Genomic DNA, 18,668 nt, shown 5'->3' on the forward strand with positions numbered 1-18,668 from the left:
GACGAGACCGCCGTTCATGCCCCTGCGTTGGTGACTGCGTTTCACGAACAGTTCCCATCCCGACCGCATCCGGATCGGCAGACCCGGGGGAAGGGTCCTGCGGTGCGGGATAGTGTTGTGACTCAGGGCCAGCCTGTGGGTCCGACAGCCGGGTCCGATGTATCGGATGACTCAGACGAGGGGGAGGAGGGAAACGAACCGGCTGATGATGGTTCGGAGGCTTTGCAGAGCCCTCAGCCGGGGACCTCTTCTCAGCTGCGTGAGCCCGAGAGTGCGGAGGAAGATGACCCACAGCTGGCCCTGTTCAAGGATGCCCGATGCAGGAGGCAGTCGAGCAGGAACAAACAAAGAAAGGCTATGGGACTCCTCGGGAGGAGGCACAGGGAGACCACGCCCTGAGCTCTCAATAAAAGGAGTGTTTGGGGAGGGGCTGGTTGCTGAAAGCAACTTTTCCGCTTGAGAAGACAAGCTCTAGTGTTTTTGTTAACTGCGTAATTAAATCTTGGCAGATGCCTTTTAGCCTTGGACGCTCTCCAGTCTCTTCTTTCTGAATAGGGGTTTGCCTTACTACAAGGCCAGAAGAGGGCTGGTTCAGAACAGACTGGTTTAAAAGGTTGTGGCCTATGGAGTGCAGGAACCCCAGACGCCATGTAAAGGCTGAAGGAAGCCCCCAGCCCTATTCAGCATTCCATTGGATGAGCTTGGCTGTGATCCAATCACCATTCATTTTCAGGATTTTCTCTGCAGCTCCTTTTATCTTATCTTTAAAGATAAGGGAAAATATATATATATATCCCTTTGCAGCTGCAAAAGAAAAAAAAAGAGGAGCATTGCTTCTCTGGAGGTTGACACTGATCTTTTCATTCTGAATGTCTTGCCTGCTGTATCTGGAAAGACAAGCATGGGATATACAGGCAGCCTTGCTTAAAAATTATGTAGAAAAAACTGCATTGCAGAACTTCTGTAGTTCCCTTGATGTCCATTGAGGAAACCTCAATATTCACCCTGCTGCCTCTCCTTGATCTTTCGGACCTGCCTGCCTTGCCTCTCTCCAGACACCAAGGTCCTGTAGGTTTTGTCTGTAGAAGTATCATGTACCTCAATGTCCAGCAAAAGAACTATTTCCAAATCCACAAGGCACACATTTAACAACACATTGTTAAAAAAAACAAAAAACCCAACCCTGATCCTGACCCAGTCTGAAAATTATGTGGCTGTAGGATACCTCAAGGCCAGGCCTGCAGCTCCCCGCCATAAATTTGTTGCTGAGTGCATACAGACAAAACAAGCAACATCCCCAACATTCCCAATAGAATAAAATGTATTTATTAGTTAACACGGGATATTCATCAAAGGATATTTATTAGGTATCAAGGAAGGCATTAATTTAACTGAGTGCAGAGATGCACAAACCAGTGTCTCCATGTTAAGAGTTGGTTTCAGGCAAGATGATTTCATAGGCAAGCACTGTTCTAGCTAGTGAACATTGCAAAACAGGGAAGGACCGGATCTCATCAGCAGAATACTCGTTTTCCATGCAAAAAGTCGCTGGCATTTACAGTTAAAAAGGGAACTGCAGAGAATGGGGAAAATCTCTTACTAGAGAGAATTTTACTCGTTAACCTACATTGGAGAGAAAGAGAGAAGGGCCAAACTGCTCGACCAGTGCAGTTCAGGAGCTTAACTAGCAACCATAGTGCTGGAGTGTTAAATGGTCCTGCTTTTAAGTCTCTCCCCCACACATCAGACATCTTGTAGAGAAAAAAAAATCCAGAAAGGCTTTTATCCTCTGCTTATGTTTCTCATATCCTGCCATTCCTGGTTGCTGATTAACTCATTCTCCCATCCTCTACTCTTCTTCAACTATTGAGAGTTGAATTATTCTACAGATCTGAGCCGTCCTCAGAATTAAAGGGCCCTAGTTCCCCACTTCTGGTTTAGACTTAGGGAGTGTGGGGGAGGTAGGAGGGGTTAGTCCTTTCAATGTGCAACTGGTAACCTGCTCAATTGTATTATTTTGTACTATTTGTGAAAGATTATTAGAGAAAGGACTAAAGGCAGTGGAGAAGAGCATATAAAAGACACTGCAGCAACGTGACTAAAAAAAGCCCTATACAGTATTAAACTGACTACCTCTGCAAAATAACAGATGCTGGTCTCCATTGGATACTCTTTGGTCACTGGTAGAAGATGGTCACTGAGTGGTTTCAAGTCCAGGACCCACCATTTTGTTTAATCTTATAGGGTCAGGGCTTTTTTTCTCATAGAATGCTCAGAACGGAGTTCCGGCACCTTTTTTGGATAGAATCTTGCAGGGTAGGCAAGGTGGGTTGTACAACATGTGTGAGTTCTGGCGAGTTTCTTTTCCAAAAAAAAAAGGACTGTATAGGGTTATTATGAAGGCAAAATGGAGCTGAGGGGAAAGACATCGATTGGACTTTGAGCCATTTATTGAGCAGATCTATTTATTGCAGGAGTTTTGTGCCTTCAGAACTAACTGAAAACTGAGTCGAAGGGTGTTTTGAGCTCTGTATGTATTGTACTATTGAAAGAAAAATCTTCATCAGAGTCTTGTCCAGGCATGTCAAACTTGTGACATCATGTGACGTCGTGCAACATATCACGATTTTTTCCCCATTGCCGGCAATGGGGTAGGCGGGGTTTCCGGATGACACATCTGGCCCATGGGCCGGCAGTTTGACATGCCTGGTCTAGTCCAAGCCAGGAATAAACAAAATGGTGGCTGCTTTAGAAAGAAGGTTCTTGTTTATTGAAGAGCAGAGCCACAACAGCATGTGGCTCTGGGCAGCTGACCACATGGTGCTGGGAGAGGTGGGCTTCTTGGGCTTTTGTGTTTGGAGTTGTTCCTGTTCCTGTGGCATGAACTTTGACCTGAGGTTCAGTGTCCCCTTTTTTTGTATTCTGATGGTGCTGGGTTAATCCTATTATGTCCTAAATGTCATGTCCAGCTTTTCTGGGGCTGTGGCTGATGGTTATGTCCTGTGTTGGATTTTTGGGTGAGGGATTGTTGGTTCTAGGGGTTTTTGTCTTTCTAATCCCATCAGCTCCAAGCTTCCTGGCTCCAGTCTTTCTGAAAGGATTATCAAATCTGCATTTCTACAGAGATGGTTTCTGCTTGGGGGAGGGAGACTTGGGATGAGGTGGGGTGGTTTCTGCCTAAGATTTTCTCCATTATTCCTTTGGCAGAATATAATATTCTGCCTTTTCAATATTACCCAAAATATTTCTTTCTCTGCAGGAGGGGTTGCTGTCTTCCCACAGTACTTTTTATTATTTATGGTTATGTTATTCTTAGTTGTGAGCTATCAAGAGTATTTAGGACTGAGATAGGATATAAACCTGATTAATATGAATGAATGAATGAGACTCGTGAAAAGAAAATTTTTGGACAAGTAGAAAGTTGGCACAGTACTGCCAAATTAGCAGCTGGATTTGCTTCATTCTCAGGACCAGCTTCTTGTTGGTTTGTTGGCTGTGTGAAGGGGTTGGCTGTGGAAAACTTGGTTGCAAGTAGAAGAATAGGAGAGCAGAGTGTCTGTCAGCTGAATCCCTGGATCCTTTACATACCCATTGCACTTGAAGAACCTAGCCATGATCTGTCATGATTTCAGTATCCCCTGTTCATGTAATACCACAGTTTAAAACATCTGTTTAAAACCCTGGAATGGGCAGGTCGCTCTATGCACAGAGTGGCCAAATTCCCAAAGAGCTTTAAAACTGCACAGAATGTAAAGCCATCACTGGGTGAGCGTGCCAAAGGAGGCCATCATGCCAATCATTGCTTCCTGTTCATACTGACGTGCAGCAGCATCCATTTCAATTAAAAGACAATGGACTGTTTTTCTCTTTTGTGCAGCTGCCATAGCTCTCTACTCAGAGGCCAGCATTTGAAGCCGGAGGATGAGGAGTTGGGACTGGGCACTGGCTCACCACCTTTTAAATCTTCTTGGCTCCTGGGCTGCTCAACCCCAAGGAATGATGTGGGTGAAGGATTTTCTTGAGGCCAATTTCCTCCTCCTCCTCCTCCTCCTCCTCCTCCTCCTCCTCTTCCTCCTCCTCCTCCTCCTCCTCCTTACATGTTTCTGGTAATAGTTAACATATCAGCAAATGAGCCAAGCCCTGTGTCTCTCCACATTTATATAGCATGTTGTTATCTGGTAAGAGGCACCACTTGAGCATATTGATTTTACAATTAGGCACTCCAACTCTCAACCTATTCAGGATCCCCCAGGTAGTATAAGGGAGGTCAAATCTTTCAGCCACATCCTCCTTTAATGTTATTCCTTGCTCGATGGTCTCCTTCCTCCATCTTTCAATTCGATTTTGCTCTTGCGTGCGCTCGAGAATGTTTGTTCTTGCCATAAAGCTGTTTCTAGATCTGAGGCGGTGGGCTGGGGGGATATGTCCGTACAGAGGATGTCAAGAGTCATTTTCTTGCTTAGTTCTCTCAGCATCTGCTGCTACTTCTCTTCTGATCTTAGGTGGGGCAATGCCAGAGAGAGGGTATATTTTCTCAGTTAGGGTGGGTTTGAGAGAACCTGTCACTTAGCGTACTGCTTCATTCATGGCGACATCAACTTGTTTCACGTGTGCACATGTGCCCCACACTGGAGCAGCATACTCTACTGCAGAGACGCTCAAGGCCAAAGCTGATATGCGCAACATAGCGTAGTCTATCAATTTCCTGAGTCACAAGGAAGTGTCATGAGCCGCATAAAGCAGTCTTCCTCCTCTTACATTGCCAACCCAATAAGAAAAGAGAAAGGGCAAGATGCCGCTTCTCAGCAGGAGCCTAGAGAATCTCCAGCTTCCTCAAATAATATGCATAGATTTTATGGATGAGAGCAGGAGAAGACTATATGTTCATCCGATAGTGTATTTAATAGGCATTTCCACTCACAGCTGAACGCATATTACACGTTTGTTTTACTTGGTGCATGGCAAGAGATCAGTGCATCTTTCCTGGCTATTGCTGGTGTAATTGCCCCCCAGGCAGTTTTTTTTATGGCTGGGTACAGCCATTTTATCCTTTTAGGACAGTTGCCAGAATAGGAGAACTTGTCTACTTCCTGCCAGGATTTTCAAAGTTTTTGGGAGAGAGACTCCCTTCAGCCCCATCAACATCTGAAATGTATTTAGGCAAGTCTCAGAGGAGAACTCTTTTTTGGAAACTGTGCAAACTCTGAAACATCTTTCTTTGGAAGGTCTGTTTAATAGCATCTTGTAAAATCAGTCTTTGAGCTGAGCTGGAGGTGTGCAAGCTTTCTAGTGTTCCCATTATTCTCTGTGGTGGAGCACACAAGTCATTTGAAGTTCTCTTTAAGTTGGACCGTTTGTTCCAAGCATGGAACAAAAACATGTTTGCTGTTTCAGTTATTAGGCCTGCTCTGTGCATGCTTGCCTTTTTGCTGGGTGCTGACAAAGTCAAAAAAGAAAATGCGATGGTGTGGATGTGTCTTGAGATCTCTTAGTATTGTTCCTTTGGCTTTTTCAAGCCTTGCCTATTTACTTCCTGGTGGTATTATTTCAGCAACGTATATTTTTCTTGCTGTTTCTTTATTTATCAAACTTGTATGTTACCCATCTTGCCAAAGATCACTGGAGGCGGCTTAAAGACATTGAATAAACTACACTATAAAACATTAGAATAAACTACACTATAAAACATTAGAACAGTAAATAAGGACCTTGCATTTACTGTTCTGCTGTTACTTTGTAAACTTGATTAATCAGTGGAATGGCTTGCCTCCAGAACTTATGGGTGCTCCAACACTGGAAGTTTTTAAGAAGAGATTGGACAGCCATTTGTCTGGAATGGTATAGGACAGGGGTGGGCAACCTGAAAAAAACAAAAGAGCCACTGGGAACCGGTTCCATCACACATAAAAAAAAGTGGGAGCCGTGCACGTGCATCCATGCACGCACATGTGCATAAAACAAAATGTTTTGCGCATGCGCAAAACGGATTTTTGCGCATTCGTGCGTGTGCATACACGCGCGCGGTTCCACTTTTTTTAATGTGGACGCACCTGCACGTCAGCGGCAACGGGTCTCCGTGGTGACGGGTGCTGGGTTGCGGCGCCGCCTTCAGCCCGGGCATCGCTGGAGCCACCCCCGGGACCTACAAACTGCCGCCCGACCTCCGCCCGAACACCAGTAGGTCTCGACACAGGTGTTTGGGCGGAACTGCGCGCGTGTGCGCAGCTCCGCCCAAACAGCGGTTTGGAGACCTGCTGGTGTTTGGGCGGAGGTTGGGCAGCGGTTTGGAGGTCCCAGGGGTGGCTCCGGCGACGCCCGGGCTGAAGGCGGCGCCACAACCCGGCGCCCGGCACCAGCAGGACTCCAAACCGCACCTCCGCCCGAACACCAGCAGGTCTCGACACGGGTGTTTGGGCGAAGCTGCGCACGCACCTCTCCAAAGGTTTGGAGAGGTGCGCGCGCAGCTCCGCCCGAACAGCGGTTTGGAGACCTGCTGGTGTTCGGGCGGAGGTTGGGCGGCGGTTTGGAGGTCCCGGGGGTGGCTCCGGTGATGTCCGGGCTGAAGGCGGCACCACAACCCAGCGCCCGGCACCAGCAGGTCTCCAAACCGCACCTCCGCCCGAACACCAGCAGGTCTCGACACGGGTATTCGGGCGGAGCTGCGCACGCACCTCTCCAAAGGTTTGGAGAGGTGCGCGCGCAGCTCCGCCCGAACAGCGGTTTGGAGACCTGCTGGTGTTCGGGTGGAGGTCGAGCAGCAGTTTGGAGGTCCCGGGGGTGGCTCTGGCGACGCCCGGGCTGAAGGCGGCGCCGCAACCCAGCACCCGGCACCAGCAGGTCTCCAAACCACACCTCCGCCCGAACACCAACAGGTCTCGACACGGGTATTCGGGTGGAGCTGCGCGCGCACCTCTCCAAACCTTTGGAGAGGTGCGCGTGCAGCTCCGCCCAAACAGCGGTTTGGAGACCTGCTGGTGCTGGTTTAAAAAGCTGCAGCGGGCCGCGGCAGCTTTCTAAACCGGCACCAGCAGGTCTCCAAACCGCACCTCCACCCGAACACCAACACGTCTCGACACGGGTGTTCGGGCGGAGCTGCGCGCGCACCTCTCCAAACCTTTGGAGAGGTGCGCGCGCAGCTCCGCCCAAACAGCGGTTTGGAGACCTGCTGGTGTCGGTTTAAAAAGCTGCAGCCGGCCGCGGCAGCTTTCTAAACCGGCACCAGCAGGTCTCCATACTGCACCTCCGCCTGAACACCAACAGGTCTCGACACGGGTGTTTGGGCGGAGCTGCGCGCGCACCTCTCCAAACCTTTGGAGAGGTGCGCGCGCAGCTCCGCCCGAACAGCGGTTTGGAGACCTGCTGGTGCCGTTTTAAAAAGCTGCTGCGGGCCGCGGCAGCTTTCTAAACCGGCACCAGCAGGTCTCCAAACTGCACCTCCACCCGAACACCAACAGGTCTCCAAACCGCACCTCCGCCCGAACACCAGCAGGTCTCGACACGGGTGTTCCAGCGGAGGTGCGAGAGAGGTGCGCGCGCAGCTCTCCAAACCTTTGGAGTGGTGCGCACGTACCTCCTCCCGTTCGGAGAGGTGCGCATGCACCAGGCGACTGGGAGCCGCGGGTTGCCGACCCGTGCTATAGGATCATGGTGGCAAACCTATGGCACACGTGCCACAGGTGGCACACAGAGCCCTCTCTGTGGGCTCACGCACTGTCGCCCCAGTCCTAGGCCTTCAGCTGGGATTTATAAAACATTTTTGCTTTAGCCCTCTGCTGCTGTGTGCAAAAAAAAAAAAGGTTCAATCAATCAATCAATATCAATATTCAGATCCAGTCGGTCCGAATCTGACCGAGCACAGTTAAGATCTTTTACTAGATCTTATCTTGTGGCAATGGAAGTGGCGAAGCGTGCTTACTTCGCCACTCTCATTGCGTCCGCAGATAACTGCCCGGCTGCCCTGTTTAGAGTGACCCATTCACTATTGAATCAGGGGACGAGAGAGGACCCTTTGCGGGGACAAGTTGAGGATTTTAATCAGCATGTGCTGGACAAAATCACTCAGATCCAGGCCGGCCTGGACTCCGAATGGGCAGTATCTGATGGGGGGGAAGTGACTGGTCTTGTTGACACCATTTGGGAGGAGTTCGACCCTGTGACTCCGGATGAAGTGGACAGAATCATGGGAAGACTGAGTGCCACCACGTGTTTGTTAGACCCGTGTCCCTCCTGGCTGGTGTATGCGACTCGAAAGGTTACACGAGGCTGGCTCCAAGCGGTTATCAACGCTTCTTTGAGTGAGGGGTGCTTCCCTGTCGCCTTGAAGGAGGCGGTGGTGAGGCCCCTCCTCAAGAAGCCTGTCCTGGACCCAGCTAATTTGAACAACTTTTGTCCTGTCTCCAACCTTCCCTTTATTGCGAAGATTGTTGAGAGCGTGGTGGTGCAGCAGCTCCCGTTGGTTCTGGAGGAAACTGAGTATCTGGACCTGTGCCAATTGGGTTTCAGGCCCAGGTACAGCACAGAGATGTCATTGGTTGCGCTGGTGGATGATCTCTGGTGGGCCCGGGATAGGGGTCATTCCTCAGTCCTGGTCCTATTAGATCTCTCAGCGGCTTTTGATACCATCGACCATGGTATCCTGCTGCGAAGTCTTGAGGGGTTGGGAGTGGGAGGCACCGTTTTACGGTGGTTCTCCTACCTCTCGGGCTGTTCAGTCGGTGTTGGCAGGGGGGCAGAGGTTGACCCCTAGGTCCCTCACTTGTGGGGTGCCTCAGGGGTCAGTCCTCTCTCTCCTCCTGTTCAACATCTATATGAAGCCACTGGGTGAGATCATCCATGGTTTCGGAGTAAGGTACCATCAATATGCTGATCATACCCAGCTTTTCATCTCTACCCCGAACCAACCATAGAAGTGGTACGAGTCTGGATGGGGAAGAACAGGTTCCAACTTAATCCAGGCAAGACTGAGTGGCTATATGTGCCAGCATCTCGGATAATCCAGGATATTCCATCTTTGGTTATGGGGGGAGAGGTGTTACCCCCGTTGAAAGGGTGCGCAACTTAGGCGATCTCCTGGATGCACGACTCAGTTTTGAAGATCATATAGGAGCCGTGGCCAGGGGGGCATTTGCCCAGGTTCGCCTGGTGCACCAGTTGTGCCCCTATCTGGACCGAGATGCCCTACGTACGGTCACTCATGCGCTCGTTACCTCCCGTATAGACTACTGCAATGCTCTCTACATGGGACTGCCCTTGAAGACCACCCGAAGGCTTCAACTGGTGCAGAATGCGGCTGCGCGGGTTGTGATGGGAGCGTCCCGATACTCCCATATTACACCCCTCCTGCGTGAGCTGCATTGGTTACCAGTTGTCCTCCGGGTGAGATTTAAGGTGCTGGTACTTACCTTTAAACCCCTACATGGCTTAGGTCCAGATATTTGCAAGACCGTCTGCTGCCAGGAATGACTGCCCATCGCCCTGTGTGCTCACACAGGGAGGGCCTCGTCAGGGTGCCGTCGGCCAGACAATGTCGACTGGCGACCCCCAGGGGGAGGGCCTTCTCTGTGGGGGCACCTGCCCTTTGGAATCAACTCCCCTTGGAGCTCCGGATGGCCCCGGATCTCTGTTCCTTTCGTCGTGACCTTAAAACATGGCTTCTTTCAACAGGCTGACCTGGACTGATGGAAGGGAGGTTTTCTTAATTTTGTTTTATTGTGTTTTTAATTGGACTATTTATGGGATAATTTGATTTAATACCTTTTAATGTTTGTATTTTGTGTTTTATCGTTGTTAGCCGCCCTGAGTCCTTTGGGAGATAGGGCGGCATATAAATCTAATAAATAAATAAATAAATTTCAACTTCTTGTGGAAAAATAAAAGATCTCGCAAAGTTGGAATTGATTGATCAAACTTTTTAGTCCCACCCAGTCTGCCTTTACCACCGCAGCCACGCCCACCCAATGGGCCACACCCACTCAATTGGCCACAGCCACCTAATGGGCTACGCCCACCCAACACCCGATGATACGTAAGTGGGTTTTGGGTTGCAGTTTGGGCACTCGGTCTCTAAAAGGTTCGCCATCACTGGTATAGGATTTCCTGACTGAGCTGGGGGTTGGACTAGAAGACCTCCAAGGTCCCTTCCAAGTCTGTTATTTTGTTATTTTGTTCTGTTAAAAAAACCAGCTGCAGCATGATGCCTCCAACCCACCCCCCAGATTATTAAAAAAATTGTTTATCTCAACAACTATATTTTAGCTTTAAGTTCTAAACAACTGCAAATAAAAATGGATTGCTAACATGGCACATTCAGCTGCATTATTGTTTCTCTTGTTAATATAGTTTATGCAGCATCTGCTCATCCTGCACAGATGAGTCATAGCAATTGTACATCATCTTTGTTCACACTTGAAGCCCCAGTTATATTAAACTACATCATTCCCATAATATTTTGACGCACTGAATATAACCCAAAACATTTTGAAGGCAATAAGTGAAGGCAGATTGCTAATACAGGAGGTCCTTGACTTACGAACAACATAACTGGGACCAGAATTTCCATTGCTAAGCAAGGTATCATGGGTCCCAATTTTATGAACTCTTTTGCCACGGTCATTAAGAGAATCACTGAAGTTATTAAATGAATCACGTGAGTCCATCTTTCCCCACTGACTTTACTCATCAGAAGCTGGCTGGGAAAGTGGCAAATGGCAATCACATGACCCTGGGATGCTGCAACTGTCATAATCCAGTTGCCAAGTGCCCAAACTCTGATGACCTGATGTGAGGATGCTGCAATGGTTGTAAGTAGGAGGACCAGTCGTAAATCATTTTCTTTTCTTTTCTTCTGAATGATCACTAAGCACATGATCATAAGCAGTGGTGGGATTCAGCCGGTTCACATCAATTCGGCAGAACCGGTAGCTAATTTTCTGTTGCCCAGGTCCAGAATGGACTTCTGGAAGCGGCATCCACACACAGAGAACCAGTTGTTCACATATTTGAATCCCACCACTGGTTGTAAGTCAACGACTACCCGTACGTCAAGACTGTAGGCCCATGGCCTCTAAATCAGTGTAGTCCCCACATCCCCCCACCCCCAGTATATACATGTTCACAGAAGTTCTGGCAAACTTTTATTTGAGATTTTCTACCTTTATAGGCTGAGTGTGACTTTGCCAATCGGCATTATAGGTGGGAAGAGAGAAGCTTCTTTTGCAGTGCAGTGGCATTGCCTCTCTCTCTCTCTCTCTCTCTCCATGGCCCACTGCCCTGGCCTCTTTCATACTAAATTATAGTTTGGGGTTCTGCCAGACAGTTGCCAACAATTACGTTGGGCAAAGATAAGGATGAAAGCCGTGGTTTTGGGTTTATCTATTCATTTGAAGTGAGCAAGAACTCAGGATCATATCCTCGTGTGTGTGTGTGTGTGTGTGTGTGTGTGTGTGTGTTTACACCAATCCCTGGGCTTTCAGGATCGCAAGCATGGTTATTATGATAATACTTTGAAAATAGGACTTTGGAGTTTTGCCCACAAATCCTCCTGCCAGCTCATTAACTCAAAGTCTGCACCTAGTGGGCTTGATGAATTAGAAATAACTTCTTATCTCACTCCTGAGGCTTGTAAGCATCTTCTTAACAATGGTAGAAAGTTAGCTTAGAGGAATTATGGAGCACCCATCCTCATTACCTCCGCCATTAACCACAATGTTGCAGCAGTAAAAAAAGAAGGAAAACTATGAAACACGTGTCTACAGTATGCAAATGTCAATCTGGAACATCCCAATTCAACATCCATTTAAAATGATGGCACTTTTAAGATTACCCACCCCACCTTTCAAATCTCAGGATGCGGCACAAGCTCCTGTGCTCAAAACAGGGGTTGGGGTTGGGTGGGAGAGTCAGCGGCCATGTAGATTTTCCTTTCATCAGTGCAAGCCAGACTAGTCAGCTGCCAAAAGTGATGGAAGCAATTTGATGTCGTGCTTAAGACACCAGGCTAGTAAGAGAAGACTTGGGAATTCTAGTGCCGCCTTAGCCACAAAGCCAGCTGGGTGACTTTGAGCCAGTTTCTCTCTCTCTCTCAACCCAGCCCATCTCACAGGCTTGTTGTTGTAGGGATAATAGGAGGAGGGAAGAACATTAAATATGTTTTTTGAGTTGGTTATATTATTATTATTACTTTATTTGCGGTCACAGACCAAAGTACAAGTACAACAAAAGAAAAACACGGAGAAAGTGAAATCATAGACAATTGGACACCAGAAGCCTTGGTTGAAGGGAATTACAACATTCTCCTCTAATAGTTACAGCTCTTAAAAGAAATTTAGAAACCGGAGAAGTGATGTATGAGGGACCATCCCCTAGACAATATAAGACCAAATTACTAGCATTGGGACCAGAAGGGTCTATTTCAAGGAGAGACAGTAATTTAGTTCTGCCTGTGTTATACAAAGGGCAGTATAAAAAGACATGCTCCACGGTTTCAACCTCAGCGCTATCACAGGGGCATAGTCGCTCGCTAATCGGGAGCCTCTTAAATAGCCCGTCGAGTAGTACTGAGGGCAAGACATTGAAACGGGCTAGAGAGAAGACTCTCCTATACTTGGGGATAGTTAGAGTGTAGAAGTATGAAGCCATCCTCAGTCCATAATTGTTAGATTGGCTGAAGATCATAGGGGAGCAGGTTTTGTTAGCTCTGGCTCTTAAATATTGCAAATCTATGTCTACAAGCCGTTGGACTACCCTAGATTGGGCGTCCTTGAGGCTATAATCTCCCAAGGCATCACCCGTAACACCTAGCAAGTGGAGTTTCTTCGTCAGCTCCCTCTCCCAACGAGAAGTATGAGGGTCAGCAAACACCAGGGAGAGGTAGCTACCAGGGACTGCCGAGAAGAGCACCCGGAACCACCATTTAAAGGTGTTGATCCACGCCATGCATTCGATTGAACAAATGCCCAGTTCCAGGTACATTGGAGCAAAGCCAACACAGGGAGGGAGACCCAGCAGTTTCCTAAGAAAAACAGTTGGTTATAAAATAATGAAGGTAGGGTATAAATAAAGATAAATAATCAAGCTACATTTGGAAAATCACAAATCTCTCTCTCTCTCGAAGCTCTTTACTGAGCTTCTGCAGTTGTGGAGTTCTCCTAACAACAACAAGACTATTATGGTTGTTTTCCAACTCAGAAAAGTGTAACGTGTAATATGACTTTAAGTAAGCTCCCCATACAGATGAATCTTGGGACTCACTTCAGCACCTTCAGAGATGAGAAGTGAGAGAAGATGGAAAGAAGACTACCTTTACGGCTACGTAGAAGAGTTGTGTTTTTTTTAAAGAAATCCCCTTCTCCAATACAATCAGAATAGGATAACAAAAATAAGGATAATGATCTATTAAGAATAGATAGTTGAAAACAGGGTCATCAGACATACCAGAGAAGGAGTAACTTTTTTTCCTGTCCTTCAGTCTATACTTATTTGGTAAGGAATGGATTTTGATACACAATGATGTTGTGAGGGCAAATATCCAGCAGCCATGAGTCTTCTAGACTTACATCCAGGCAGCTGGTTCTGAACAGCTGTGGGCACCTACGAAACCTTAAGAAGATTATTCTCTTTCACAAGCTTGATTTTTATCATCCTGTTCTAGAAGGCTGGCAATGAAGAGTTAAACACTGTTTTGCCTGTATCCTTCTAGCCCAGAGGTCTCCAAACTTGGCAACTTTAAGATTTGTGGACTTCAACTCCCAGAATTCCTGAGGAATGGCTGAGGAATTCTGGGAGTTGAAGTCCACAAGTTTTGAAGTTGCCAAGTCTGGAGACCCCTGTTCTAGGTAGGGGAGCATTCAGAGGAAGAATTGCTAAATTATCCTTCAAAGCCTCTTTCCTTTTTCTTCTGTTCAATCCTCTCCAGAGATCTGAATAAATTCCACAAAGTGTTGCGTTGCTTTATTACCAATGGATTGATCAGATTTCATTTCTGTTTCCACCTTTCCTCAAAGGACTGGAAAGTGGTGTATACCATGATGCTTAAAAGTTGGCGAACCTGTTTGAATTTGCAATAGTCTTGCATAACCGTGACCTAAAATGTGATCGGTTCTCCAGACCACTCCTAAAACTAGATAAAGAGAACTCAGTTAAACAAATGAATCAGAAACATTATATTTGTTCATTTATTTATTAAGGAAAGTAATCCAAAATTACATATTTGTGTGTGGTAAAAGTGGGTGAGCCTTTCCTTTCAGGAACTGGTGAGCAGCAATAACTGCAACTAAATGTTTCCAATAACTGTTGATTAGTTCTGTACGTCAGCTTGGAGGCATTCAAGGAAAAGTCTTCATCGTGGTTCAGTCCAAGCTGGGAATAAACAACAGGGCGACTGTTTTAGGAAGAAGGTTGCAGTTTATTGAAGAGGAGAGCCAGACAGGAAGATAGCTCTGGAGAAAAAGAGAGAGAGCACATGTAGGGAGTGGGTTATTATACCCTCTGGGGCTCTTGAGGTTGTTTCCTGTTCCTGTCTGAGGCTTTGTATTTCCTGTGTCATGTATTTTGACCCGTGTCCTTTTGGCATCTGTGGGTTAATCCTATTATGTCCTGTCTTAGAGTTTGGGTGGGGTATGTAGATTTTAGGTGTCTTTGTCTTCTTAATCTTCTAGCTTCAACCTTCCTGGATGGTTTACATCTGCTTTTGTACAGAGCTGGTTTCTGCTTGGGGGAGGGAGACTTGGGACTATTAAGAAAACTGGGCATGCTTTTCTGCCTCTTTAAGATCCTTTGAGGAAATATATTTTTCTGCCCTTTTAATATTTCCTTCTCTGGGGGAGGGTCTGACTTCCCACAAAGGAACATTTCTCCTTATAGAGCAGCTTCAAGTCAGAGGTGCCTGCTTCAGGCCCTTCCACAACATTTCCTAGGATTAAGGTTAGGACTTTGACTTGTCAAGTCCAAAACATTAATTTTCTTCTGCTTTAACTGTTCTGTAGTCATATGACTTGTGTGTTTTGGGTTACTGTCTTGCAACATAAGCCACTTTCTTCTGAGTTGCAGTTCCCGGTCAGATTTTTCTGACATTTTCTCGTAGAATTTGCTGGTACCATTCAAAATTTATAATTCTACCAGTGTTGGCAAGTTGTCCTGATTCAGAGATACCAAAGCAGATCCAAAACATGATACTCCACATCACACATGAGATAAAGGTCCTTATGCTGGACTGCAGGGCGTGCAGTCATGTAGCAACTTACCTTAAGCTTCCCAAACCAGGTCACTTCCATGGGAGCTGGGCAACAATTTCCATCTTATAACACAGGGGTCTTCAAACTTGGCCCTTTTATGACTGGTGGACTTCAACTCCCAGAATTCCTCAGCCAGGCTGGCTGAGGAATTCTGGGAGTTGAAGTCCACCAGTCATAAAAGGGCCAAGTTTGAAGACCCCTGTTATAACAGAAGCCTCATGGCCATGTTAACTGCAGTGGAATGTGTGGATGATCTTAAAAGAAGAAACAAACAGGAAAAAGAGGCAGGAACCCCCAGTGGTTTAACTGTCAGACAGAGAAACTTAGATGGACCGTTCCTAATGGATCAAGCAGTTAAGAGTGGCGACAAGAAGTCTGAATATTCTTTTAGTCTTGCAAGATTCTGTAAATGTAGCCTTACAATAAAGTAAATTTAGCTCATCTAATCGTGCTTCTTGTCGGTTTACCTGGGAGAGTTGAAATTAACTAATGTTGGGGGGAAGTCAGCAAGAACCACAGAAGGAGATTGTGAGGGTAGAGGATTCCATCCATCCATCCACTCATCCATCCATCGTTTCATTCTTTGTACTCTTATCTTCATTCTCAAGTTAAAGTCTCCTATGACCTGAGCTTGCCTCCTGGTGACCACAGGAATAAGTCCATGTTGTTTTCTTAGCAACAGATCTGAAGTGTTGGCTGTTGCCTTTGTTCCCCATATTTTCTCAAAATCCCACTTAGTCCACAATCCTGGGACTTTCAGGTGAATTTCCCATCTGAGGATAAATCTGATTCTGCTGAGTTTTGGGGGACTGGCCAAGGCCAAGTAGGTGCTGCCACCTAACTGACCTCAGAAACCAAACCCAAGGTCAATAAAGCCAAAGAGATTCTTTATTCCCAAATATTTCCCCTGACTCAGGTGAACTTTCTTTCTTAAGTCTCTGCTCTCATCTTCCCAATATATATATAAACAAATATACATTACTCTGAGCACGGAACAAAATGCTTCGGGCTGGCACGTCCCCAGTCTGTCTGAGTAGATGGTGCCCACTTGCCTCTCTTTGCCTCTCATTGCAGAAGGCACTAAACATCAGTGAGCAGTTTTTAATAAGCAATTGATATTTAACTGGCTAAAAGGTACTAAATGTCAGATCGGGGAACTCCAAATCCATTGCAGGTTTAATGGACTAGGAATGCAATCCATTAATTGCTTCTGTTTTATGTTAATTACACTCCACCAGGGATTGATAGCCTAGCTGCCCTGCCAGCACCCGCCATGCTGGCAAACTCTGCTGTGCTGGGAAAGAGAGAGAGAGAGAGAGAGAGAGAGAGAGAGAGAGAGAGAGAGAGAGAGAGAGAGAGAGAGAGAGAGAGAGAGAGAGAGAGAGAGAGAGAGAGAGAGAGAGAGAGAGAGAGAGAGAGAGAGAGAGAGAGAGAGAGAGAGAGAGAGAGAGAGAGAGAGAGAGAGAGGAGTACTTGCAGAATCAGTTTCCATTTAAGAGACCGAAGCATTCTGGGACTCTTGTAATACTTGGTGACAAATCAGAAGCTGAACAGGAACAGAAGATCAGGATTAAGACACGTAATGCCAGTCTTTAAAAAAACAAGCATCAAGCTTTCCCAAAGTGAACCTACATAGCAGTTCTGTATAGCCCGTCAGTCCTGCCAATTCCCAACCAGCTGTGAAGGGCACTTTTCTGTCTCTTCTGCTGTTTGTCTTCAAGACTCTTGTTTCTTTCCCAGAGCCCAGCAGAGATCTGGGCAGGTAGGACCCTGGTTCTGCTAATAGGCTTCAGTTCTCTTAAGCCCAGATGTCATTTACATTGCCTTCTGGCATCCATCGCCATTTTTGATGACCAACTTTGGTAATACCTCATTTTGCTGTCCCTCATGTTGGGTCATCAAGATTGCTGATTGTCTGAAATGCATGCTGAACTCACATCCTTCAGACCAGCAGCCCCCAACCTTTTGGCACCAGGGACCGGTTCTATGGAGAGAGATTTTTCCATGGACTGGAGGGGGCATGGTTTTGCGTGCTGCCTGCATCCCGCGGATGGGGCTTCGCTTGTTTGCATGGCCCAGTTTCTGGCATGCCGTGGCCTGGTGCAAGTCCACAGGTCAGGAGTGGGGGACTTCTGCTTTAGAGGAAGGATGCTATGCAAAGATATACGACTACTACTATTACTATTTTATTGTGCCAGAATGGTAAAAAGAAAGACAGGCAAGCTTTGTAGGAGGATTTTAGGGCAACATCTCCCAACAATTCTGCATTGGCGGCCCGGCGCAGGTGGGAGGGGGAAAAAGGGGATATTTATTTATTTATTTATTTTAATTCCATTTATATCCCGCCCTTCTCCGAAGACTCAGGGCGGCTTACAAGCTTAGCAGTAGCCTTCATTCTATGTATATGCCTGCTTATTAGGGCGTTCACACACACCCCCAAGCGGCATTATTACAAAGTCAGCTTATTGCCCCCAACAATCTGGGTCCTCTTGGGATAGTTGTGTGCAAGGGGCAGGCATGTGCACATGCGCATAGCTTCACTGGTGTGAGCGACGGGTGCTAGCATTTGCTGCTCATGCGAGTGGGGCTGCAAGTGCTAGTGACTGCCGCTCATGAGTTGGTCTCTGTGTGTGCGTGCATGTGCCAGCCCACCACTCACAGGACTCATTTGCCAATAGGCCACAGCCTTATAGTAGGCTGCAGCCCACAGGTTGGGACCTCTGTTTTAGGGGAAACTATGGAGGAGGAGGATGTCTTGTTTTGACTGTTTAGGAAGAGAATGCTATCTCCTTGTCAATCCTTAGGTCAGGGTGTTGAGACAAACTGTTCCTGATGCTCCTGATACTTGGACAGCCAGTCCAACAAAGCACGATTGGTTGTTTCACATGTCACCGGAAGCTGTAGGTTGTGTGCTGACTGAACTACCCTTGCCTTCACACTGCATGCAAAGCCACAAATGATTAGTTTACAAACCACAGGGACTAGTCACACACAGCATGTTAAGTTAGAAAGCAGCTACACTTTGGCCTAGCACCTGGTATGTACTGTATGAGTCAAGCTATATGTCATACAGGTAGGATTGGCACCAGTTAACTGGCTACTCTGTGCCTTTAACTGTTTTCAGCCAAGCAGAGTTCAGGTACTGAAATTTTCGTATCAGCCTGTCACCCTGGAAAATTCCTGATGATGCAACCTTTAGTCTGTGTGTTCATGACGTCCTGAATTACAGCTTTTTTCAATTATTATTATTTTTTAAATTAGTCTTGATTCCTGGCAACTGCAGAAGTCCCTGCAGTTCCCTTGCCAACATTTTCAGAAGTTCCCCTTGCCTTCTTCCTAGGGCTGAGAGGGTGACTGGCCCCAAACCTCCCAGATGGCTTCTGTCCCCAAGGCAACTCAAATCTCTTCATTCCTAGCCAGTTACCTATAACCGCTGCA

The 18,668-nt window shown here is 46.9% G+C and overlaps 1 long non-coding RNA gene across 1 annotated transcript in view; it reads right to left on the reverse strand.

The window, feature by feature from the left end:
• LOC310635778 overlaps positions 1 to 17,711 on the reverse strand; it is a 306,456-nt gene extending 288,745 nt beyond the window's left edge. Inside the window, exon 1 of the long non-coding RNA XR_014491519.1 lies at positions 17,665 to 17,711. This is a non-coding gene — a long non-coding RNA (uncharacterized lncRNA). The remainder of the gene's footprint in view (positions 1 to 17,664) is intronic.
• Positions 17,712 to 18,668: the final 957 nt, after the last annotated feature.

Source organism: Vipera ursinii (assembly GCF_947247035.1).
Source record: "Vipera ursinii genome assembly, chromosome: 2".
Classification (NCBI taxonomy): Eukaryota; Metazoa; Chordata; class Lepidosauria; order Squamata; family Viperidae; genus Vipera; species Vipera ursinii.